Source organism: Papio anubis, chromosome 10 (assembly GCF_008728515.1).
Source record: "Papio anubis isolate 15944 chromosome 10, Panubis1.0, whole genome shotgun sequence".
Classification (NCBI taxonomy): domain Eukaryota; kingdom Metazoa; phylum Chordata; class Mammalia; order Primates; family Cercopithecidae; genus Papio; species Papio anubis.
The window spans coordinates 74,834,145-74,846,994 of NC_044985.1; the positions used below are offsets into that span (position 1 = coordinate 74,834,145).

The following is a 12,850-nucleotide window of genomic DNA, read 5'->3' on the forward strand; positions in this document are numbered from 1 at the left end:
CACAACAAACTGTCTCTCAGACCACAGTGCAATCAAATTAGAACTCAGGACTAAGAAACTCACTCAAAACCACACAACTACATGGAAACTGACCAACCTGATCCTGAATGGATACTGGGTAAATAATGAAATGAAGGCAGAAATAAAGATATTCTTTGAAACCAGTGAGAACAAAGACACAACCTTCCAGAATCTCTGGGACACATTTAAAGCAGTGTGTACAGGGAAATTTATAGCACTAAATGCCCACAAGAGAAAGCAGGAAAGTTCTAAAATCAACACCCTAACATCACAATTAAAAGAACTAGAGAAACTAGAGCATACAAATTAAAAAGCTAACAGAAGGCAAGAAATAACTAAGATCAGAGCAGAACTGAAGGAGATAGAGACAAAAAAACTACTTCAAAAAATAAATGAATCCAGGAGCTGGTTTTTTGAAAAGATCAACAGAATTGATAGACCGCTAGCAAGATGAATATAGAAGAAAAGAGAGAAAAATCAAACAGACGCAATAAAAAATGATAAAGGGGATATCACCACAAATCCCACAGAAATACAAACTACCATCAGAGAATACTATAAACACCTCTACACAAATGAACTAGAAAATCTAGAAGAAATGGATACATTCCTGGACACATACGCCCTCCCAAGACTAAACTAGGAAGAAGTTGAATCCCTGAATAGACAAATAACAGTCTCTGAAATCAAGGAAATAATTAATAGCCTACCAACCAAAAAATGCCCAGGACCAGACGGATTCACAGCCAAATTCTACCAGAGGTACAAAGAGGAGCTGGTACCATTCCTTCTGAAACTATTCCAATCAATAGAAAAAGAGGAAATCCTCCCTAACTCATTTTATGAGGCCAGCATCATCCTGATACCAAAGCCTGGCAGAGACACAACAAAAAAAGAGAATTTTAGACCAATATTTCTGATGAATATTGATGTGAAAATCCTCAATAAAATACTGGTAAACTAAATCCAGCAGCACATCAAAAAGCTTATCCACCACGATCAAGTCAGCTTCATCTAGTTCAACATATGCAAATCAATAAACATAATCCATCATATAAACAGAACCAAAGACAAAAACCACATGATTATCTCAAAAGATGCAGAAAAGGCCTTCAACAAAATTCAACAGCCTTCATGCAAAAAGCTCTCAGTAAACTAGGTATTGATGGAATGTATCTCAAAATAATAAGAGTTATTTATTACAAACCCACAGCCAATATCATATTGAATGGACAAAAACTGGAAGCATTCCCTTTGAAAACCAGCACAAGACAAGGATGTCCTCTCTCAGCACTCCTATTCAACATAGTGTTGGAAATTCTGGCCAGGGCAATCAGGCAAGAGAAAGAAATAAAGGGGATTCAATTAGGAAAAGAGGAAGTCAAATTGTCCATGTTTGCAGATAACATGATTGTATATTTGGAAAACCCCATTGTGTCAGCCCAAGATCTCCTTAAGCTGATAAGCAACTTCAGCAACATCTCAGGATACAAAATCAATGTGCAAAAATCACAAGCATTCCTATACACCAATAACAGACAAACAGAGAGCCAAATCACAAGTGAACTCCCATTCACAATTGCTACAAAGAGAAGAAAATACCTAGGAATCCAACTTACAATGGATGTGAAGGACCTCTTCAAGGGAAAATACAAACCACTGCTCAACAAAAGAGAACACAAACAAATGGAAGAACATTCCATGTTCATGGATAAGAAGAACCAATAATGTGAAAATGGCCATACTGCCCAAGGTAATTTATAGATTCAATGCCATCCCCATCAAGCTACCAATTACTTTCTTCACAGAATTGGAAAAAACTACTTTAAAGTTCTTATGGAACTAAAACAGAGCCCACATTGCCAAGACAATCCTAAGCAAAAGGAACAAAGCTGGAGGCATCACGCTACCTGAGTTCAAATTACACTACAAGGTTACAGTAACCAAAACAGCAAGGTACTGATACCAAAGCAAAGAGATAGACCAATGGAACAGAACAGAGGCCTTAGAAATAATTCCACACATCTACAACCATTTGATCTTTGACAAACCTGACAAAAACAAGAAATGGGGGAAGAATTCCCTATTTAATAAATGGTGCTGGGAAAACTGACTAGCCATATGTAGAAAGCTGAAACTGGATCACTTCCTTACACCTTATACGAAAATTAATTCAAGATGGATTAAAGACTTAAATGTTAGACGTAAAACCATAAAAACCCTAGAAGAAAACCTAGGCAATACCATTCAAGACATAGGCATGGGCAAGGACTTCATGACTAAAACACCAAAAGCAATGGTAACAAAAGCCAAAATTGACAAATGGGATCTAATTAAACCAAAGAGCTTCTGCAAAAGACACTACCATCAGAGTGAACAGGTAACCTCCAGAATGGGAGAAAATTTTTGCAATCTACACATCTTTTTAAAAAAATTATACTTTAAGTTCTAGGGTGCATGTGCACAACGTGCAGGTTTGGGCTAATATCCAGAATCTACAAAGAACTTAAACAAATTTACAAGAAAAAAAAAAAAGCCCCATTAAAAAGTGGGCGAAGTATATGAACAGACACTTCTCAAAAGAAGACATTTATGCAGCCAACAGACATGAAAAAATGCTCATCATCACTAGTCATCAGAGACATGCAACAGACATGAAAAAATGCTCATCATCACTAGTCATCAGAGACATGCAAATCAGAACCACAGTGAGATACCATCTCACACCAGTTAGAATGGCGATCATTAAAAAGTCAGGAAACAACAGATGCTGGAGAGGATGTGGAGAAATAGGAACGTTTTTACACTGTTGGTGGGAGTGTAAACTAGTTCAACCACTGTGGAAGACAGTATGGTGATTCCTCAAGGATCTAGAACTAGAAATACCATTTCACCCAGCGATGCCATTACTGGGTGTATACCCAAAAGATTATAAATCATGGTACTATAAAGACACATGCACATGTATGTTTATTGTGGTACCATTAACAATAGCAAAAACTTGGAACCAACCCAAATGTCCTCAATGATAGACTGGATTAAGAAAATGTGGCATATATATACCATGGAATACTATGCAGCCACAAAAAGGATGAGTTCATGTCCTTTGCAGGGACATAGATGAAGCTGGAAACCCTCATTCTGGGCAAATTACCGCAAGGACAGAAAACCAAACACCGCATGTTCTCATAGGTGGGAACTGAACAATGAGAACACTTGGACACAGGGCGGGGAACATCACACATGGGGGCCGGTCATGGGGTGGGGGCCAAGGGAAGGGATAGCTTTAGGAGAAATATCTAATGTAAATGATGAGTTAATGGGTGCAGCAAACCAACATGGAACATGTATACTTGTGTAACGAACTTGCACGTTGTGCACATGCACCTTAGAACTTGAAGTATAATTAAAAAAAAAAATCTTAGAATGGAATTTAGGAAAACAAAACATCTAAGGGTCGAGGGACCTTTTAAGCCAGGAGAGAATCCCTAGAAACTACACAAAAAATATGAACTTTCACTACATTTAAATATTTTTGTGTGGAAAAAGATGTCATAAAGCCTAAAGACATATGATAGACTTAGGAGAACATTAGTCATTCATAAGAAAGAATTATTAATATATAAAATATTATTTTAAGTAATATTTTTAATGTAGATAAGAGCCCTTAGAAATTTATTTAAAATGCTTGATAGAAGGAGGTGAATGGGAAATTCACAAAAGATTACATCCAAATGACCAATAAATGTGGGAAAGGATGCCCCACCTCCCAAATAGTTAGAAAAAAACAAATTTAAAATAAAAAGAGAGATAGTATTTCCCAAAAAGTCAGGTTGACAAAAATAAAAAAGAATGATAATATCTATTGTTAATGAAAGTATGAGGATGAGGGTCCTCGTACACTTTGCTGATGGAAATGTGAATTTTACAACCTATTAGGAAAGAAATCTCACAATATCAGAATTTAAAATGCTTATACTTTTGACTAGCAAGTCCATGTCTAGGAATCTATCCAATAAAATAAAAGCATTGGCCCATAATAATATATGTACAAGATTGTTGGTTTCAATACTGTTTATAGTGAAGAACCAGAAGTAAAGTAATTTCTCACTTGACAGGGATGGTTCAATAAACTGTAACACAGTCACACCATGGACAATTTCCTATCATTAAAACGAAGGCATTTCTGTTACGTAAAATTTGGAAAGCAGAGACATGAATAATATAATTTCATTTTTGTAAATGACAAAATATTTCATCATTTATAAAATTTCATAAACAACACACATATACACATTATATTTTTAAAAATATACACAAGTTATATCTTTTCCATTTTTATTTAATTAGGTAAACATAGATACACATATGGAAAGGTGCACACTTGACTGTTAACACTGATGTCTTTGAAGGTAGTGGTGTGGATGGAGGTAAGGAAAAAAGAAGTGGGATAAAAAGAAGTTTGTAATTAAAAAGCTACATGTATATTATGATCTACTTTATGGAAAATTACAAGAGTGTGTATGCAGTAAAAGTATGAAAAGATGGTGACCAAAATGTTAATAGTTGTTATCTTATTTTGGTGGAATTTCAGGGGATTTTTTTTCTTTCCTCTCAGACTTTTCATTATCATTTGACTTTTTACAAAGATTTGCATTATTTAAGCAATCAGAAAGAAATTATAAAGCTATTTTCATTGTAACAAAAATTCCATTGGTAAAAAATTTTTAATTCATTTACATAATGTGCAAAAATTAGAAAATTAGAACTCCTAAAGCAAGAAGTGGAAAAATCATTCCAATCTGAAGAAATAAAACCATTCTCTGATGATTGCTGACATTTACAAAGCAACCTTCAAAGTGTCCCTGTACATTTTCCATGAAACAAACGTCTGAAGTCTATTTGAACTATGTGGCGGAAGTATTAATACCATCCAACTGCTGAGAGAAATGGAAACTGAAGGGATTGTTAATAGCTGATAAATAATAGGTTAGTGCCTAAATGACCTATAAGTCAACTGTGACCGTGAGGATGGCCCAGAACCACTTCCAAAACTGTGAATCCTGGATTTGACTGGCAGGTTCACAGAGTCATACCGCAAAGTAGTCTTTGGGCTGGTCTGAAATGCAAATCACTATCATGCTTATATTTAAAATGACCTTTTTTTTCAGGGCCACTCTGGAAAAGATGCTAGCACCTATAGGTGAGATTTGTTCCCCAAACATCAGAGCCTTTTCTGCTGAATGGTTTTGGCTTCCATGACTATTTCTACCTCCAGCTTCCATCAAAATGTATTTGTCTCATCCCCTCAGTACCTTGCTCATTGGGAGCTAATTGGCCGGATATATTGACCTCTTTCTCCTATCATCTTGAATAAAATTATATATTTGATTGTATAAATATGTAAATTTTTATATTCACACATAAATTTTTATATTCACATTATATAAAATATATGTGACTTTATATATTTTATAACCTCTAGGCTTGATAATGGACTTGACACTTTGAATCAGCAGCATGTCAACAGGCCTTTGTGGTGACATGGTTTACCCAGAAAAATGGACTGGAAAGTCCTCAGGACTGGAGGTCCAAAGTCAAGGGTTTTAGACCACATACTGTCATTAACTATGACTTTTTTTTTAAGCCACTTTTACCTCTTTTAGCTTTGATTTCCGCTCCTGTCAAATCTCTACCCTGCCTTTCTCTCCTAAGAGGTGAGAAACAAGTGGGATGTTCATAAGATCATATCATTAAATAAAGGTCAATTATATTTTTCTCTGATTGCGGAAGTAAAAATGTTCTTTGCAGAAAAAATTTTAAATGCAAAATCACTAAGACTGATGAAAATAACTAAGAAAAAATCACCCATAATCACAAGAGCTGAAGATAACCGATGTTAACAATTTATATGGACCCATTTGGTTTATTATCTCTGTGTGCATTTTTATAAACACTATGTACACTTTAAAAATAAAATTCAGAGCATACTCGATGTATCATTATGTATCTGCTTTTTCATTTAATTGGTAATTAATACTTCAATGTCACACTATTTTTTTTAATTTTGTTTAAAAGGAGTAAAAGAATGGTCACTACATAAGCCAACAATATTTTAGCCCTAGTCTAATTTAATAAATTCTCCACTGTTGATGTTTAGATTACTTATAATTCTTTTACCATCAAAATGCAATGACATATTCTTGGTTAAACCAACCTCATTAAATTATAGCATTTATATCTCATTCATTTATGGTTTTCATACTAGATGTCAGAAAACTGAGAAATGTGTTAAAGTGTCCTACTACTGGTCATTTCTTTTTGTATTTATAATTTTTACTTTATATGTTGAGTTAATATTACTTGGTACATACTGACCCATGAGTGTTCACTTGAAATTGTCACTTTATAGTATTACAATATTTGTTCTGGTTATTGCCTTTGGGCTGGAATTTGACATTATCTAACAACCTCACAGTTATGAGCATTAACTGAGATATGACATGTCCTTAGTACTAAATTAATGTCAGCTACTGTATCTCATTTCTATTTTATTATTACATCATTATTGTATAACATATAGTGACCATATTTTCTTTTTGTCTTCATTAGTTTGATATATCTTTGCCCAACCTTTTTTTTTTTTTTTTTGAACTCTTCTAATACCTCATTTTAGGTGGTTAGTTATAAACAGAATGTGGTTGAATTCTGTGTTTTAATTTTAACCCATTTATGCCTGAGGTTGAAATGTTTTGAATTTTGGCAATCAGACATTGGCGATGACCTTTAGCAGTAGGACACAAATAACTCCCACATGCTTACCGTTCCAATAAAGGAACACTAGGCATAAATGGGCTGAGAATTTTCTTATTTTTAACAAGAGCACTTAATCCACTCACATGCATAGGTATATTTAGTTTATTTGGTTTTACTTTGTCTTTTTTTATTATTATTTTCTTTGCTTGTCTTTTGCTATATAGTCTATTCCTCTTCTGCTCTTCTCTACTATTTTGGAAGGTATTTATATAGTTGTTTATGCTTATAGCAATTACCACTGAATTTATCAAAAGTATTTTTGCACCCAGTGGTTCACAACCTTGTTTTTATCACAGTCACCAGGTAGATAACCTCACATTCACTACAAGCTCCTCCCACTGTGGGCTACTGTGCTAATAGAATGAGCTCTGCTTTATGCACAATTCCCACTTGCACTGTCTCCAATTTCACCATTATCACTTGCACCAATCACAATCCACCATGAATGCCTGAAACTGCCATTGAAACCTATTTGTTGTTGTCTGGAGTAAAAGTTAAGCTTTTGAAATTTCCATGTCAAAATAAGGAATTTAGCACACTTTAATCGAATCTCTCAAGTCGACAGTGAGAGACTTTCTTTGTTAACTCAGAAAAGTCTTCTAAAATATACTTTCAGTTGCCATTTTTGTTCCTTCCATTTGCTTTTGTCTCTATCAATGATCTGTGTGTTGGTGCTTCTGTATCTCATTTCCATATACTATTTTCTTTCATATCACTACATGATGTGCTTTAACTGTGACATCCATGTATCATCCATGTTCCACGGTATCAACTATGCCCAACATGGATTTAGTTCTACTCCTGTTTCTTTCTTTCTCACCACAGAATCCTTTCCTATCCTAGTCACAACCTCTCTTTCATATCACTCTTTAAAATTTTTCATTTTAACCCATTTGCTCCTTTTAGTTTTCTGCTCTTATTTTAAACACACGGTTTCCTGGAAAGCCTTCATAAGATGGAGTAGATCATTTTCAGAAGTATGCTGTTCTTCTAATTTTAAGATATGTTTGCCAGTCTCTTGTTATGTGGAATTTTTTTTTTTTAGGTCCCAGGCATGTGTCTTTAGGTAATGTTTCATTAGAGGAAAGTGGAGTTGACTTCCTGCCTTAGTTTTACTTGCCTGATATTGATGTAGATTTCACTCATGTTCTGGCATTTAAATTCCCAGTAATCTTAGACTTCAATGCTGTGTGTGTTTTGTCTTTTTGTCCTCTTATGTATTGTATCTAGAAGTCTGGAGAAATTTTTATATCCCATTTTAAACCTGAAGCCCTTATTACCAAAGTCAAGAACATGAATTCCAGGCACTGTGGCAGAAAAAGGATATCTTCAGGGAGCTAAATCTCTTATCAGAATCCATAAAAGCAAAATTTAAAAGTCCAAATTCTCTTAATCATAGAGTTGGTCCTATTTCAAGGTGAAGCATAATTTAATTTTATAAAAATGGTAGTCATTATTTATGGTTACCAAGATAAACAAATTAGATTTTAATGTATGGTGTCCTCTTCATTCTCATAAGAATTAAATAAAAAGAATACACAAGTATTTTCCCTATTTCAACATATAACGCAGTTTGTGGTTTTCTATATTTCCCTTTTTCATATTATTTTAATCTTTGACTTTTAAAAAGTCTCATTGAGCTACTAATATATCTTTAATGTCTATTATTCTCTATTTTAACTTGAAGGAAATTGCTCAGACAATGGGACATCTACAGTTTTTTCCCTAGCTTATCTATATTTATCATCACTCTGGTCTTTAAAAATAGATGTAGCTTCATTTGCACATTTCTGATGAGCAACCAAGGTTTGAGACTATGAGTAATAGGTTGCTAAGTTTTCTAGGTATCAAGGCCTTTGTGATAGCTTTTTGATGTAAAATACTAAAGAAATAACCATATAATCCCCATTTTGTAAAAAAAAAATCTATTCATCTCTAATACATTTAAAAAGACAAGAAAAAATATACTAAAGTATCAACAGTGGTTGCAAATCTGGATGATAGAATTATGGATAATTATTTTTTTCTTTTTGTCCTTCTTCATTTTCCAAATTTCTTGTAATTAATTTGCATTACTTGTATAATATTTAAAAACAATCTTTTTTAACTGAACAAAGCTTTGATAATAAAGAAGTTAAACTAATGAATTAATTTTTCCCGTGTTTACTTCTCACTAACATTTATTTTCTGGGAGAAGATGAGGTAATATTGGAGATTAAAAGTTTTAGAATCAGGGTTCATTTTTTGTTCAATTACCAAAAAAATTAAATTCACAATAGGCATATGTGAAGAAGATTTTGCCATACAGACTCACACTGTGTTTTTAAATTTGAAGATTTAATGGACCAGAAAACTGCCATAGAAGTCTTTGAAGCTGAAATAAAATTGTCAACTTTTGATTTTGCTAAATAAGTATATATTAAATAAAGCTCCACAACCACCATATCCATCATTATCATTTTATAAAACATAAAACACTCCTCCCCATATGATTTGAAAGGATATGTATTGTCAAAGAATAAAGAATGATCCTTTAAAGGGAATTTTGACTTTGCAGAAAATCTTTCTATTACTCTTTTATTTTGCTGCCAACTGGTAAAAACTTTATTAAGGATGGGTCCTGGCTGGTGTTTGAGACCTTCTGGACTAAGACTGAGACCACGTGCTGCTCGAGCAGAAAAAAGTCCCAGTGGCCCGTCTTATCTGGCTCCACAGAGACAGGGTAACTGTTGGAATAGGGGCAGCTGTTTGAAAAGGAAAGGTATAATCAGACTTGGCATTATTTTCAGGGAGAAGGCCTATTATACCCAAGGCTTTTTAGAGTCATCACAGGTTCTGTGGATAAAAATACAAAATAAAAGATATATTTAAATCTCCATATAATAAAAAACAGATCATGGGAAAATAGTTTTCAAAGTCTAACACTGTGATAGATAAGTAGCTGGAATCCAACTCTTTTCACCCCTTGTACCACTACCCTCCTTTGTAACCTGGCTTGTCACCATCTTCCTCGTTCCCTGCTTTTGCCCTCGCTTTCCAGAAGGTTATTCTCGACATGGCAGCCAGGGTGATCCTATTGAAATCCAAGATGAATCATGCCATTCCTCTACCCAAAACCTTCCAATGGTTTCTCATTTCAAAATAAAAGCCAAAACCTTTACATTGTTCTACCCACACCAAATTCATGAAGGGATGACACATACAGTAGGCAACGTATGCGTGTTTGCTCATTCTTTTTAAAACGGTGGTCTTTACAGCTATGGACTCCTCTCTCCTGATTGATCATGAGTGCAGCAGGTTATTTTAACCAGTATTATTTGGTTTTTACATTATATTGTCTTTTAGATTACTAAAACACATATCCACTGTATAAAATATATAAAACACAGTGAAAGCATAAATAGAAAAATAAAAAGCCAGTCTTCATTTTACCCACTAAAGCATTGGTGACATTTTAATATATTTCCTTCCAGTTTTAAAAATTTGAAATCACGATAAAGTTTGTATTCCGTAGTTTTCACTTAATGTATTTCCATATCATTAGTCTTCAAAAACACAACGCTAAATAAATTCTTGGTACTGAAGTACCTGGCTTGGTCAGATGAACCTATGAAGTCATTTCTCTGTCATGGGCAGTTAGGTTGTTCCTGATTTCTTAGTATTTAGTTATCCTCGCCAAAGGATATGAACAGAAAATAAATAACCCCAAGTTCTGCAGCGTGTTGGCATCAGCACAGGGGCCTTGTGGAGGACCTGAGATTGTGGGTGCCTCACTGGAATTTGCTGTGAAGACGACAGGGGAAAGAGCAGGGGCTGAAGAGGGACCTTGCGGTGGCTTTTCTGTTACTAAGGAATTTTGTTCAGGTCATTATCACCTCAACTGAATCATCAGTAATATTAAGAGTTGAATTAAATGTCATTACAATTCCTTCTCTCTTAATTTTTCTGTTCTGTTGTCAGCTTATCTCATGCTAAAAATAAATTAGGCATCCATCAGAATACAGATGTTACAAAAGAAACCATAACCCTTGGGATCTCATTTGTGCTTTTGTGGCAAATAAATCACTAGGTACTTGGAATTTTTCCAACTTGGCAGAAGACAAATCAAAGCACATGCCTAATTCTGTTTAAGTTTCATGGTGTAGTGTTTGCTTAGAAAAAAAAAAATTAGGCTGGGTGTGGTAGCTCATGCCTATAATCCCAGCACTTTGGGATGCTAAGGCAGGTAGATCACCTGACATCAGGAGTTCGAGTCTGGCCAACATGGTGAAATCCTGTCTCTACTAAAAATACAAAAAATTAGCCGGGCGTGGTGGCACATGCCTGTAGTCCCAGCTACACGGGAGGCTGAGGCAGGAGAATCGCTTGAACCTGGAAGGTGGAGGTTGCAGTGAGCTGAGATGGCGCTACTGCACTCCAGCGTGGGCGACAGAGTGAGACTCCATCTCTAAAATAAAATAAAATAAAATAAAATAAAATAAAATAAAATAAAATAAAATAAAATGTATTCAATTTGAATAGCTCTCTGGGGAAAAATGTGCATGAGTCAACAAATCATTTTAGAAAAAGTAAACATACAGCCTTCAGGGACAGAGGAAGACTGCACAACCTTGTAAGAGTGAGCCCTATTAGAATTAGGGCAGATCCTGTTGTTAGGAATCTTATAGTATGTGGAGAACACCTATTTTCATAAGGGAATATTTCTGTAATACTCTAGGTGAGAAGGATGTTGCTGCCTGGGGAGGTGAGATGTTGCATGTTTGGTGATGCATTTGGATTGTTAGTCAAGTGATATTTGGACTTGATAGACACATGTATGAAATTCAAGTACTCTACACATGAATGTCAGCAGTAGAAACGTATGGTTGCGTGAAATGAAATATAGATGTTTCTTACACAGTGTCCAGTGAGATAAGTAAGATGAAAAATGGTTAAAAGCTTCAGGGATTGAGCCTCCTTGTTTTGTGAGGTCTTTGGTATGATAGTAGTTGTTTTATCCCCAGGGTCAAACCTAGCATGCTGACTCAATATGCACTCGAAGCCTGTTTACTGACTGAAATCCAGAGTCCATCTTTATTTCTTCCTTATAATTTTCCTACCTGTTAACAATCTTAAAGAAAAATATTTATAAAATAACATTTATTGAGCACTTTCTGAGTGTCAGGCACCACACTAAGCTCTAATTGAACTGTCATTTGGTCCCCACAACAGCCCTATAGTAATGGGCATAATACTATTACTATCTCCATTTTACACAGAAGATAAAGAGAGCAAGGTGCAGGGGAGGCTGGGGTTATGTAACTTGCCCAAAAACATGTTGCTAATAAATCTGAGGCAGGGTTTTAACCCCAGGTATCTGATCTGCAGACTCATGTACAGTTAAACATTAGGCTTCCTTAAATTCTGTGTCCATCTTTCAGTTTTGATGTAGTGTTTTGTTTGTAGGGTTAGCAAATATGGCGTCAGTTTACGGGCCAAGTGAAAACATTCAGGACAATTTATTTTTGCAACCCAGATTACTACCATACCTTCCTGATGTCCTAACGTATGGTCACAGGAAGAGAATCTTGATGATAGCTTTAGTTTTTCAGCAGGTATTTATTATGAGAAGTCCCAACATTTCTATAGGATGAAGGGCCCAAAGTTTCTATAGAACATTTCTTTCATTGATGCCCATATTTTACAAAATGGAGTAATTTTCATGATCTCTGAAAACTATTATTATAATCCTTGAAGCACACCAAGGATGAAATAAAGACATTATCCATTCTTGGCTGGGTGCAGTGGCTCACGCCTGTAATCCCGGCACTTTGGGAGGCCTAGGCGGGTGGATCACCAGAGGTCAGGAGTTCAAGACCAGCCAGGTCAACATGGCGAAACCTCATTTCTACCAAAAATAGAAAAATTTCCCAGACATGGTAGCAGGCATCTGTAATCCCAGCTACTTGGGATGCTAAGACAGGAGAATCTGTTGAACCCGGGAGGTAGAGGTTGCAGTGTGCCAAGATTGCAC

General features: G+C 35.2%; 1 protein-coding gene across 5 annotated transcripts in view; it reads right to left on the minus strand.

The window, feature by feature from the left end:
• STAT4 (signal transducer and activator of transcription 4) overlaps positions 1–12,850 on the minus strand; it is a 123,368-nt gene that overhangs the window by 69,055 nt on the left and 41,463 nt on the right. The window lies entirely within an intron of this gene.